Below are 14,084 nucleotides of genomic sequence, written 5' to 3'. Positions count from 1 at the left end.
GTCACCCATGAGAACCAGGGCCTGTGATCTAGCAACTTCTGTTAGTTGCTGGAAGAAAGCCTCGTCCACCTCATCCCCCTGGTCTGGTGGTCTGTAGCAGACTCCCACCACGACATTACCCTTGTTGTTCATACTTCTAAATTTAATCCAGAGACTCTCAGGTTTTTCTGCAGTTTCATATCGAGCTCTGAGCAGTCATACTGCTCTCTTACATACAACGCAACTCCCCACCTTTTCTGCCCTGCCTATCCTTCCTGAACAGTTTATATCCATCCATGACAGTACTCCAATCATGTGAGTTATCCCACCAAGTCTCTGTTATTCCAATTACATCATAATTCCCTGACTGTGCCAGGACTTCTAGTTCTCCCTGCTTGTTCCCCAGGCTTCTTGCATTTGTGTATAGGCACTTAAGATAACTCACTGATTGTCCCGCTTTCTTGGTCTGAGACAGGAGTCCTCCTCTTGCAGTCTCCTGCTTGTGCTTCCTCCCGGTATCCCACTTCCCCACTTACCTCGGGCTTTGGTCTCCTTCCCCGGTGAACCTAGTTTAAAGCCCTCCTCACTAGGTTAGCCAGCCTGCTTGCAAAGATGCTCTTCCTCTCTTCGTGAGGTGGAGCCCGCCTCTGCCTAGCAATCCTTCTTCTTGGAAGACCATCCCATTGTCAAAGAATCCAAACCCTTCTCTCCGACACCATCTGCGAGCTATTCGTTGATTTCCACGATTCGACGGTCTACCCTGGCCTTTTCCTGCCACAGGAGGATAGACGAGAACACCACTTGCGCTCAAACTCCTTTATCCTTCTTCCAAGAGCCACGTAGTCTGCAGTGATACGCCAAGGTCATTCTTGGCAGTATCATTGGTGCCCACGTGAGAAGCAGGAAGGGGTAGTGATCCGAGGGCTTGATGAGTCTCGGCAGTCTCTCCACACATCGTGAATCCTAGCCCCTGGCAAGCAGCACACCTCTCGGTTTTCCCGGTCAGGGCGGCAGATAGATGACTCAGTCCCCCTGAGGAGAGAGTCCCTGACCACTACCACCCTCCTCCTCCTTCCAATCAGTGGAGTCTCCTTCTGCTCTGTTCCCTCAGATGTATCATCCACTCCACTCTCTGCACTAGTACCTGCGGAGAGAACACGAAAACGGTTGCTCACCTGTATCTGTGTTTCTGGTACATGGTCCTGGTGACCCCTGCGGTGGAAACAGACCCCAAGATCTCTGTAGCCTGGAAGCAAACCCAACCTGAGTAAAAAGAGGGGAGGATTTTGCTGGCCAGTGAAGAGTCTGCCATAGCTGGTAGCTGTGAAGGCACAGATGGACCAGGGTCACCTTCCCCTTCAGGGGACACAGGAGTGTCTGACCCAGAGGGGAGCCCAGAGAGGGAAGCCCAGATGGAAGGTGAGGGGGGAGGGCAGAGAGTCTGCCCACCTTTTGTAGGGTGGGACTTTCCCCGGAGGAGGGTGAAAAGTCTGCATTTAAAATGCCAGACCCCCCTCCTATGGAACAGGTTTTAAGGGAAACCTGGGGGTCAGGTCTCCTGGGGGGGGTCCATCCGGCTGACCTGTTGGGAACAGAAAGTGCAGTGTCCAAAGGGGTCCAGAGCATCCCATTGAAAGATGTTCCTGCAACGCTTGTAAGAGATAAAACTGCCTCTTCAAGGCAGCAGTAAGAAAAACTTTGCCCTATTGCACAAGTGTGTGGGATCCAGCCCAGAGAAATTCCAGAGGGAGGGGCCAAGTGCAGGCCTGGCTGCAGTGCACCCCTTCCTGGCCAAAGACCCAACCACATGATTAGTAGGTGGCCACCCTTGTTTATTGGTGGGAAAATGAGAAAAGTTTGCCTAGAGACAGGTTTAGTTTGAAGTTTGTACGTGCGCAGGGGGTTGTTTGCCTCAGAGCGTAGAGGGCAGGACAGAGAGAAGAGTTGGTTTATTCCTCAGCTACGGAAGGACAGCAAGCAATGGACCCCAGCCTTGTGATCTGGAGGGCCCCCGGTAGCAAGAACAGAGCTAGGATTAAGGTAAACCATATAGAACAGGTTTTTACTGTTGTGTATATATGCTACAGTATCACTCAGTAAATAATGTGTGTTTCATGGAGCAGGTCTCCTAGTCTCTTAACCAGAGCACCTCAGGGCAGAACCCCACCCTTACCAACAAGGTAACACCATGAAGTCATGAGACTTCAGACTGTCCATGGCACTGGCCAAAAGAGCCATCAATCGATGTAGAAAGATGATACTGCACAAGGAGATTCCCTGCACCTATAGGGGGTCTGTTTCTGTTCCTTAGCTGACTTACACGCCTGGGCAACGTTCCTCTGGGCAGCATCCCTGGATGCCATTTCTGGTGCAGCTGGCACGATCCAGGAATGGCCCCATCTTGCTCCTGAGTTTAAACCTCTCACTCACACTCCTGTTCCCATTTTCCCTGTTTTGCCCCAAATAGTAGATTCCCAGTCCCAGGCCGTTAGCACCTGGAGGGCTTTGCCCACCGTTCTGGGATTTGAAATGGCCCAGACAATCCCCGCACCAGAAATTTTGGGCTGCACAGATTCCCATATTGACACTGCTCAACTTGATACAAAAAGCCTCTGAAAATGTGAAGCCAAAGCAGACAGTAGCAACATTTCCAGGCCATGTCACACAACAAAGTCTTCACAGCAGGTACATTTGAAGACTTCAGGGATTTGTATCAGAGAGCGATCCACACACAGCGTTCCGCAATCAAACACAGGTCCAAGCCATATTACCTAAGGGCTGCTAAACAGGATCATGGCCACCAGGATGGGGTCAATGCTCCCTCGAAGCTGCCACCTGCACAACAGTCCATCAAGCGCCACACACCTGATTATTACAGCTGCGCACATCCTCAGCCATGGTGACTTGTCAAAGAAACTTTTGTCAGAATGTCAGGGCTTCATTGTGTTTCTGACAGGAAAAAAAAATTAATCATTTGAATTTCACTCCGTAGTCACTGGATTGGTGGTGACATCTAACTTCATGCTGGGACACCGGAACAGAGAAGCACACGTGGCCGTGGGGCAGCTGCGTATGGCGTGCGGTTGATAAGCTCTTGATTTTCACCCAATTTTCAGTAAGATTGATAAAATTTATACTTGTAATATATATGTGTCACAGAGTCCCCGGCAATGCTCTGGAACTGCTCCCACAAAGCCAGTCAGACTTTGGGGAGTCTCCTCTCCTTGGAGCTGACTATCTTTAGGCAGGAAGCTCACACGTAGCATTCAGCATGTGCCCTCCATGTGCTTCCCACAGCGAGTCCGCCCAGGCGGGGTCCTGGGGAAGCAAGAGGGACCTGCACCCCCACTTCGCAGTCAGACGTGACTCTCAGCCAGCCAGTAAAACAGAGGTTTATTTAGATGACAGGAACACAGTCCAAAACAGGTCTTGCCAGTACAGACAGCAAGACCCCCCTTAGTGAGGTCCATCTGGGGCCCCAGGGAGGCCACCGCCCCGCTGAGAGGCCCGAGCCTCCTCGGGGCTCCCCTCCATCTTCCAGCCAGCTTCCAAATGACTACCAAAACCCCCTCCAGCCCCTCCTCTCTGGCCTTTGTCTCTTTCCCGGGCCAGGAGGTCACCTGATCTCTTTGTTCTCCCACACCTTTAGCATCCCCTTGCAGGGGGAAGGGCCTGGCCATTAGTTGCCAGGCAACAGTGGGGGGGCCAGAGCTGCGCCCCCCCCCCCCCCCCGCACAATATTCAGAGGGAACATTAAAACCAGTCCCACTTCGTCACAATATGTATTTTGCTGATAAAAGTACATATATGCAATAACCTTATAGGGTTTTTGGTTCAATGTAATGATGGTGTGGCTCAATTTAACGATTAACGTTCTGAGTTGCTTCTCTCACATCAAACGTATAAACAAACAATATTGGAAAAGTCTTGACTACAGTAATTGTGTATAATATCAGAACTGAATGTAGCATTTTAAAAATTATTATTGATTTTAATTATGCTTTTGTGGAGATTCTATTTATTAACAAAAACATACGCTTAACAGCCATGTGTAAATGAAGGCAAACAGCACCAACCAACAAAGGGGAAAATCCTAAGAAGAAATGCTGCCTCACGTTCAAAGGAGTGTGGCTGGATGAAATAGTCAAAATGAAATCTCAGCAGTCTAGATGGAAGATTTTTTACAACCACAGGGAAGGATAGCTCAGTGGTTTCATGATTGGCCTGCTAAACCTAGGGTTATGAGTTCAATCCTTGAGGGGGCCACTTAGGGATCAGGGCAAAAATTGGTCCTGCTAGTGAAGGCAGGAGCTGGACTTGATGACCTTCAAGGTCCTTCCACTTCTAGGAGATTGGTATATCTCCAATTATTACCTTTTATTCCGGCATAGTGCAGATGTGGGCTTGATCTGCAAAATTTTTGTTCAAGCTGACCATCCAGTGACTTCTAAATGCAAGAAATGCAAAGATGGATGGAAGATGGACTACATGAAGAGCATTTATCAAGCAAAGTCATGAATCTGCTGTACATATTCTTAGAAGCATAAATTCTCACTCACTGGGATTTGATTTGGTAAGTATTCTATTAGAAACCACTAATGACAAACAGAAGAGACTGGAACTGATAGGAAGACAACGCTCAAAGCCAGAAGAAATAAAGTTCTCATAGACAATGTTCTGCTTGCAGTACAAATTAACATATCCATGAATCCCGCATAAAATATAAATAATCACATGGCAAAAGTAGCTGTATGTACCAGTCAGCATAGCAAAACTATGCTTTAACGCAAAAGTATTAGGAAGACAGGCAAATCTCTGACGTGATTTCTGCAATCATACACTTAGTACTGATGAAAACAGATATTTCTGTAACAAGATGCTTATAATTTACTTTAAATTCAGAGATGCAGTATCTGCAGTGCATAAGGGTGTTTGGTGGAATTATTAAATTATCTGCTTGTAATGCACAAGCTATAGAGCTGCTATCAAAGATTTCTACATTCTGAATAATCTGGACATAATAAAATGGTGATGTTCACTTCAGATGGTGTTTCTGTCATGCTAGAGGAAAACAATGTTCTTGCCACACAATTCAAGCAGTGCATACCACATTCAATAGAACACTGTGTGGCCCATCGGGAAGATCTGGGGTTAGTTGATGCGTGGAACAAAGACAATAGAGACAATAGAGACACTTAGACCATTTATACAGTCTTCTGCAGATCCTCAGTCCAAAGAGGATAATTTCAGGAAATGGCAAATGTCACAGAAAATGAAACTATCCTTTAAACCTCTAAATGAAGTGAGCTGGCTATCGAGACATTTTGCTCTAAGTGCTTTGATGTGCAATTACAAGTGCTATTAACACTATTAACAAGGATGGGCAGGGATTGTGTCCCTAGCCTCCATTTGCCAGGGGATGGATCACTTGCTGATTCCTTGTTCTGTTCACTCTCTGGGGCACCTGGCACTGGCCAGGGTTGGCAGACAGGACAGTATCTCAGAGAAAGTCTCTTGGAGCAACAGTGTGAAAAATCCAGAGGTGAAAGTAGGCTGGTGTGCCATGATATGCCATACCAGTAAGAAAGGGGCCAGCTGGGGATGTTGAAAATGGAGGCATGTGTTCCCAGCTGGGCTCCTGATGACTCCCGGTGGGGCTCCCAGCCTGTCCTGCTGGCCCTTTGCTGCCCTGGCTGGAAGGAGCGCAGACATGGGCCTTCCCTACAGAGTGTGGCCCCTGGGGGAGAAGGGAGTGGCGGGAGGTCTTTGCACGACGATGACGCCTTGCCTGAAGGCACCACCCCTACAGCTCTTACTGGAAACAGGAACAGCACAGGGCAAGGATCCTAATGTGACGTTAGGAGTCAAAGCCGGTGTTGGAAAACTTCTGCAAATGGACTTTCCTACCATGATATTATGGCATTGCCTCAACCAGAGACTGGCACTTGCTGTTGATGAAGTCATCAGAGGAACATCAGAAGCCATCGGAGGAACAAATGACTTTAAGGCTTTTTTGGTTGTATTGTATTTGTTTTACAGTCAATCACCAAAAAAAATCTCGTGAACTGAGAGCTCATGCGAATGCATTTGCCAGTGTTTTGAAGTACATTGTATAAGTGTTCAATGTCAGGTGTGTGGTGCCAACATGCAGAACAGGCAGTGCAATCTGGCACACATACTCTGCTTTGGCAAAACACTTTGAGGAGGCCTCACAAGACTGGTCAAGAGTTGTAAGTGAACATGCTAAATTTCAAGCACAGCACGCAAAGCTATGCTCTGTACATTTTCTCAGAACCTTTTCTTTAATGCTGGGACAAGTCTTCAGTTCTGTTACAAGAATGAGAAATGACCATTCCCAAAGCAGACAACCTAATGAAAATATACATCAAGAGAACCAAAGTCTAAAAACAGACCCAGGAGTTCACTCTGAACAAGCCCAGAAGGCTGAACAACCCATGATGTTCAAAAACAAAACTAAACAGTGCTGGAAAAAGCCCCAGAATCAACTCATCTCAATTCATCCAAGCAGTTGTTGACAACATGAGGACAAAACTATTCACAATTGCCTCAAACAATGCTGATTGAAGTGCACATGAAGAAAGGGCTTCTGATTATAAGAACTTAATTAACAATGTGTCAGTTTTGAATCCTGAAAAATGGCAAGAGAATCCTTACTGTGGAGAACAGGACGAGGAAATGTTGGGAACAAATCAACAGGAAACACTTGGGATTTGTGGATTCTATGCTTCTGAAGGAAAAAATGTTCCTGGAAGGCTTCAACTCACCCTTCCAGTAGACACACTTGCTGCAAGCAACGCTGACTGCGAAAGAATATTCAGTGTGATGAATATCATTAGAGTGAAATGGACTGCGCTTACCTTTCGTCACATAGAGGACTTGCTATTCATTTCACATGCATGACCTCCTTCTACTCAGTGGAATCCTATACCATATGTGAAAATTTGGCTTAGAAAGGGCCCACTGTGACATGGGAGGGGCACAGGACCCAGGAACCAATCGAATGGGGGGAGGACAACAAATGGGAATGGAAGCAGGGCTGAACAAAGGTGCAAAATAAGGAAGGTGACACTGAGCTGAGAAACCTGGACAAGGCCAGTTGCTCTGCAAAAGGAGCAGGAGTCAGTGACGTCATTGAGCCCAGAAGAAAAGTCTGTCCTATCTCGGGGACTCTCTTTCTGCCCTGCCACCGCCACAAACATGATACAGTTCTGCGGCGATCTGGAAGCCTACTTTCGCCGTCTCCGACTCAAAGAATACTTTCAGGACAACACTGAACAGCGCACTGATACACAGTTACCCTCCCACCAACAGCACAAGAAGAAGAACTTCACATGGACTCCTCCTGAGGGTCGAAATGACAGTCTGGACCTATACATTGAATGCTTCCGCTGACGTGCACAGGCAGAAATTGTGGAAAAACAACATCGCTTGCCTCATAACCTAAGTCGTGCAGAACACAATGCCATCCACAGCCTCAGAAACCATCCTGACATTATAATCAAAGAGGCTGATAAAGGAGGTGCTGTAGTCATCATGAACTGGTCTGACTACCAAAAGGAGGCCACCAGACAACTCTCCAATACCAAATTCTACAGGCCACTTCCCTCAGATCCCACTGAGGAATACACTAAGAAACTGCACCATCTACTCAGGATACTCCCTACACTAACACCGGAACAAATCAACATACCCTTAGAGCCCCGACCAGGGTTATTCTATCTACTACCCAAGATCCACAAACCCGGAAATCCTGGACGCCCCATCATCTCAGGCATTGGCACTCTCACTGAAGGACTGTCTAGATATGTGACTCTCTACTCAGACCCTATGCCACCAACACTCCCAGCTATCTCCGTGACACCACTGATTTCCTGAGGAAACTACACTGCATTGGTGACCTTCCAGAAAACACCATCCTAGCCACCATGGATGTAGAGGCTCTCTACACAAACATCCCACACACAGATGGAATACAAGCTGTCAGGAACAGTATCCCTGATGATGCCACAGCACAACTGGTTGCTGAGCTCTGTGCCTTTATCCTCACACACAACTATTTCAGATTTGATGACAATATATATCTCCAGATCAGTGGCACCGCTATGGGCACCCACATGGCCCCACAATATGCCAATATTTTTATGGCCGACCTGGAACAACGCTCATGCCCCTTCTCTACCTACGCAACATTGATGACATCTTCATCATCTGGACCCCTGGGAAGGAGACTCTGGAAGAATTCCACCATGATTTCAACAGCTTCCACCCCACCATCAACCTCAGCCTGGACCAATCTACACAGGTGGTCCACTTCCTAGACACCACGGTGCAAATAAGTGATGGTCATATTAACACCACCCTATACCGAAAACCTACCGACCGCTATGCCTACCTTCTTGCCTCCAGCTTCCATCCCGGGCACACCACAAGATCCATTGTCTACAGCCAAGCACTGAGGTACAACCGCATCTGCTCTAACCCTGCAGACAGAGACCAACACCTACAAAATCTCCACCAATCATTCTCAAAACTACAGTACCCGCACGAGGAAATAAGGAAACAGATCGACAGAGCCAGACATGTACCCAGAAGCCTCCTACTGCAAGACAAACCCAAGAAAGAAACCAACAGGACTCCACTGGCCATCACATACAGTCCCCAGCTAAAACCCTCCAACGCATCATCAGGGATCTACAACCCATCCTGGACAATGATCCCACACTTTCACAGGCCTTGGGTGGCAGGCCAGTTCTCGCCCACAGACAATCTGCCAACCTGAAGCATATTCTCACCAGTAACTGCACACCGCACCATAGTAACTCTAACCCAGGAACCAATCCATGCAACAAACCTCGATGCCAACTCTGCCCACATATCTACACCAGCGACACCATCACAGGACCTAACCAGATCAGCCACACCATCCCTGGTTCATTCACCTGCACGTCCACCAATGTAATATACGCCATCATATGCCAGCAATGCCCCTCTGCTATGTACATCGGCCAAACTGGACAGTCTCAACGGAAAAGGATAAATGGACACAAATCAGATATTAGGAATGGCAATATACAAAAACCTGTAGGAGAACACTTCAACCTCCCTGGCCACACAATAGCAGATCTTAAGATGGCCATCCTGCAGCAAAAAAACTTCAGGACCAGACTTCAAAGAGAAACTGCTGAGCTTCAGCTCATCTGCAAATTTGACACCATCAGCTCAGGATTAAACAAAGACTGTGAATGGCTTGCCAACTACAGAACCAGTTTCTCCTCCCTTGGTTTTCACACCTCAACTGCTAGAAGCAGGGGCGGCTCTAGAAATTCCGCCAGAAGTGCGTGAAGCATCCGCAGGCATGCCTTTGGGAGCCCGTCCGAGCCGACCAGAGCCTCTCCCCACGCAGTCATGCCTGCGGTCCCGCAGGAATGACTGCGAAGGTCCGCCAGAGTCAAATGCCGCCTGCCAGGAAATGCCGCCCACGCGCCCACGCGCTGCTTGGCGCCCCTGGCTAGAAGAGGGCCTCATCCTCCCTGATTGAACTAACCTCATTATCTCTAGCTTGCTTCTTGCTTGCATATATATACCTGCCCCTGAAAATTTCCATTACTTGCATCCGACGAAGTGGGTATTCACCCACGAAAGCTCATGCTGCAAAACGTCTGTTAGTCTATAAGGTGCCACAGGATTCTTTGCTGCTTTTACAGATCCAGACTAACACGGCTACCCCTCTGATAGCTGGAAAACTGTCTTCCCCCCAAAAAACCTTGCCCTTCCTGGGTAGCCTTGAAAGACTCCTCCACCAATTTCCTGGTGAACACTGATCCAAACCCCTTGGATCTTAAAACAAGGAAGAATTACTCATTCCCTCTCCCTTTTTCCCCCCACCAATCCCTGGTGAGTCCAGATCCAATCCCCTTAGATCTAAAAAACAGGGAAAAAATCAATCAGGTTCTTAAAAAGAAGGTTTTTAATTAAAGAAAAGAAAGGTAAAAGAAAAAGCTCTGGCAGACAGCATACAAGCTGATCTCACAGACAACACATTCAAACACAGGATGTTCCCCTGGGCAAAAACCTTAGTACACACAAGAATACCCAATTTTGATTATTCCCCTAATGCCAAGACAAGTTACAAAAGAAAATAAACATAAACCTATTTATTTCCTTCCTTCTTACTCATTACTCTGATAAGAGGCTGAATCCTTGATCTTTTCCACTCCATTTCTCTGGTCAGGTGTCAGCTAGGCTAGGTGAACTTCTTAACCCTTTACAGGTAAAAGAGGCATTAACCCTTAACTATCTGTTTATGACACCCCCCCGGGGATCTGTACTAGGATCACTCCTATTCAACATATTCATACATGATCTGGAAAAAGGAGTAGAGAGTTAGGTGGCAAAATCTGCAGATGATACAAAACTACACAACATCGTTAAGTCCAAACCAGACTGCAAAGAGTTACAAAGAGATCTCATGAAACTGGGTGACTGGGCAACAAAATGGCAGATGAAATTCAGTGTTGATAAATGCAATTTAATGCACATTAGAAAACAATCCCAACTATACATATAAAATGTTGGGGTCTGGTTACCACTCAAAAAAGAGATCTTGGAGTCATCGTGGATAGTTCTCTGAAAACATCCACGCAATGTGCAGCAGCAGTCAAAAAAGCTAACAGAATGTTGTGAATCATTAAGAAATGGATAGATAAGAAGTCAGGAAATAACATATTGCCTCTATATAAATCCATTGTACACCCACATATTGAATACTGCGTGCAGATGTGGTCACCCCATCTAAAATAAAATAAAATATGGAATTGGAAAAGGTTCAAAAAAGGGCAACAAAAATAATGACGGGTATGGAGTAGGTTCTGGGTGAGGCGAGATTAAAAGACACAGACTTTTCAGATGGAAAAAGCTATGATTAAGGTGGAAAATGTTAGAGAGCTATAAAGTCATGACTGGTGTGGAAAAAGTAAATAAGGAAGTGTTATTTACTCTGTCACATAACACAAGAATTAGGGGTCACCCAATTAAATTAATAGGCAGCAGGTTTAAAACAAACAAAAGGAAGTATTTCTTCACACAACACACAGTCAACCCGTGGAACTCCATCAATGGCTATTAGCCAGGATGAGCAGGGATGGTGTCCCTAGCCTCTGTTTGCCAGAATCTGGGACTGGGCCACAGGGGATGCATCATTTGTGGATTCCCTGTTCTGTTCATTCCCTCTGGGGCACCTGGCATTGGCCACTGTCGGAAGAGAGAATACTGGGCTAGATGGACCTTTGGTCTGACAGTAGGGCTGTTCTCATGTTATATATGTTCTTATATCCCTCATGACAAATTGCTGACCTGTCCTATTTAGAGTAGCAGCCATGTTAGTCTTATGCTCAAATAAATTTGTTAGTCTCTAAGGAGCCACAAGTACTCCTGTTCTTTTTGAGCTGTCCTATGCAACTTGCTCTAGTGGACAGGGGTTCACACATCCATGCTGATCCTCTTGTACCTCTTTGCACTGTTTGACACTGTTAACAATGAGATACTGCTGTCACACCTGAGGGGCAGGAGGAGTCCAGAGGGATTCACTAAAATGGTCTGAATCCTTCTTGGAGGGATGCACCCAATTAGTGAGGATGGAAAACTGCACCTCCAGCACTAGACCCATCCCTGGTTGATTCCCACAAGGATCAATTCTCTCTATGGGGGTTTTCAGCATCTCCATGCAACCTCTATCAGAACTTCTCCCACAACATGGACTCAAACACCAGCAATGTGCAGGTGGCACCGAGCTCCTCCCTCTCCTTCCCACTTGACCACACCACTATTGCCAAGATGGCCTTGTTCTTGGATGGAACAGCTGGCTAAAGACAGAGGTGATGCTCATGCACAGAACTAAATATTTTGAAGAGTTGGCAGCTACAATGCAGCCTTCTTTGGCTGAAGGTTCACACCCACACCTGGACAATTCAGTCCATAGTCTAGAGGGCTCTTGAATGCCGTGCTGACGCTGAGCTATCTGATAGCAGCATCTGTGAGCTGTGCTTTCTACCATCTTTGGTTGACTGGGAGACTCCGTCCCACCCTGGTGGATGATGAGCTGGCTTTAGTTACATAGACCTTAGTCACTCCTGTCAAGACTATAGAATGGAATACACCTGGGCAGGATATCTTCAGTGCTTACGAAACTCCAATTGGTACCAAAGGCTGCAGAGTCTCCTCAGCAGCACAGATTACTGCGAGCACATCAGACCTGTTCTCTACGCTCCACACTGGTTTCCCAGAGAATGTCAAGTTCAAGCTCTTGCTCCTTACCTTCAATGTACCCAAAGGCCTTGGGACTGACAGACCCTAAGTTCAAGCAACTGCACTTCTCTGGCACAATGGGACTCTCGACAGCAGGGGTAAATCTTGTCAGTGCAGGAGACAGAACTTTCTCGGGGTGGGGGGAAGGGAGGAGGGCAGTGCAACTCTGCCCCAGGACCTCAGTGAACTCAGCCTCTTCATGAGGAAATGGTTATGGAGTGACATGATAGAATGCAATCAGCACTTATAAATGGAAACAGACATTTGATAAAGTGGGCTTTTAAAACTAGAAGATAAAGGTCTAACAAGAGTCAGTGGCTGGGCATTGAACCTAGACAAATTGAAATGAGAGACAAAGTGGAATTTTTCAACACTGAGGATAATTGACCATTGAAACAATTTAGCAAGTATTGTGGTGTGTCTCCATCACTGGCCACGTTTCAATCAAGATGAAATGTTTTTTTCTCAAATATCTGCTCTAGTTCAAACAGGAATTAATCTAGGGCAGTCCTATGGCCTGTGCAATCCAAGAGGTCAGAGCAGGGTCCCTCCTGGCCATATAATCTACACATTTATCTGGAGTCCCCTGCAAGGACAATATTTGTGTGAGCCTCTGTCTGGGTCCTTGTCACACCCTGGGTGCCATTTTGGGTCTGGGCAGGTTGAAAGGAACACAGGAAATTCAAAGTTCAACGATACCTGCTACTCAATGTTACTGGTAGGAAATGGACCAGACTCCCTGTCATTCGTTGTGTATCCCTACGTCTCTCTTCATAACACTCCCAGCGTCCTTCAGGGCACGAACCAACCCGTTGTGTGTCTGCTGCTTTGTATCTATCATTCCAGGTGCACTGAATTTGGGCTGAACTCCTGCGCTCACCCCACCGGCCTGAGCATTGTTGCAGGTTGGGCTCATTAGCTCCAGCTCAGTTAAGAATTCATCAAAGGATTCACCTTCGTTTTCTCTTCTAAGGTGAAACTTTCACCTTTCAAATGTTTTGCTCTTTTGCGCTACACAAGGCGCTTCACATTTCTGTAAAGTGTGTAATAACCTGCTCCCTCTGCCCCACTGGGGCTATGTCTACACTACACACCTCACAGCAGCACAAATGTACTGCTGCTGCTGCACCCTGCAAGGTCTGCTGTGTAGCCACTCTACGCTGACAGGATAGAGCTCCCCACCATCATAATTAAACCACCCCTACTTTGCGGCAGGAGCTGTGTCGGCTGGAGAGCATCTCCTGCCAATGTGGGGCTGTCCACACCGGCGCTGTTGTTGGTGAAACTTTTGTCGGTCAGGGGTGTGTTTTTTTTCATAACCCTGACAGAGAATAGTTTTATTGACAAAAAGGTTAGTGTAGATAAAGCCCAAGTTCCATGCTAATAAAGCCACCCCCTGATCAAGTCCTGACATGTTTAAAAGGATTGCTATTGTCTTCTGGTCTCCTTTCTCACCAAACCCAGCTGCTTGCATAGATATATCTCAAAACTCTGCCTAAATCTCTTCCCGGAGTCTGCTGAACTACCCAAGAATTTCAACTCCTTGGGGGTTTCAGTTGTTCCATCTCCAGAATGGATCCTTTGTTGTTCCCCACAGCCCTGTTATCTCTGCCTTCTCCTCTGGTCTCCCCTCCGGTACCAGGGGTTGTCTTGGGAATTCATGAAAAGGAGCCACAGTCTGCACTCAAAGAAGGGAGGTGTGATTAGAACTAAAGCAGAGTTACAAAAGGTAACGGAGAGCCACCCGCTCCCAGCTGTGTGTCTGCTGCATCCGTCACCCA

Source organism: Mauremys reevesii, unplaced genomic scaffold, assembly GCF_016161935.1.
Source record: "Mauremys reevesii isolate NIE-2019 unplaced genomic scaffold, ASM1616193v1 Contig134, whole genome shotgun sequence".
Classification (NCBI taxonomy): Eukaryota; Metazoa; Chordata; order Testudines; family Geoemydidae; genus Mauremys; species Mauremys reevesii.
This window is presented reverse-complemented; position numbering follows the sequence as displayed.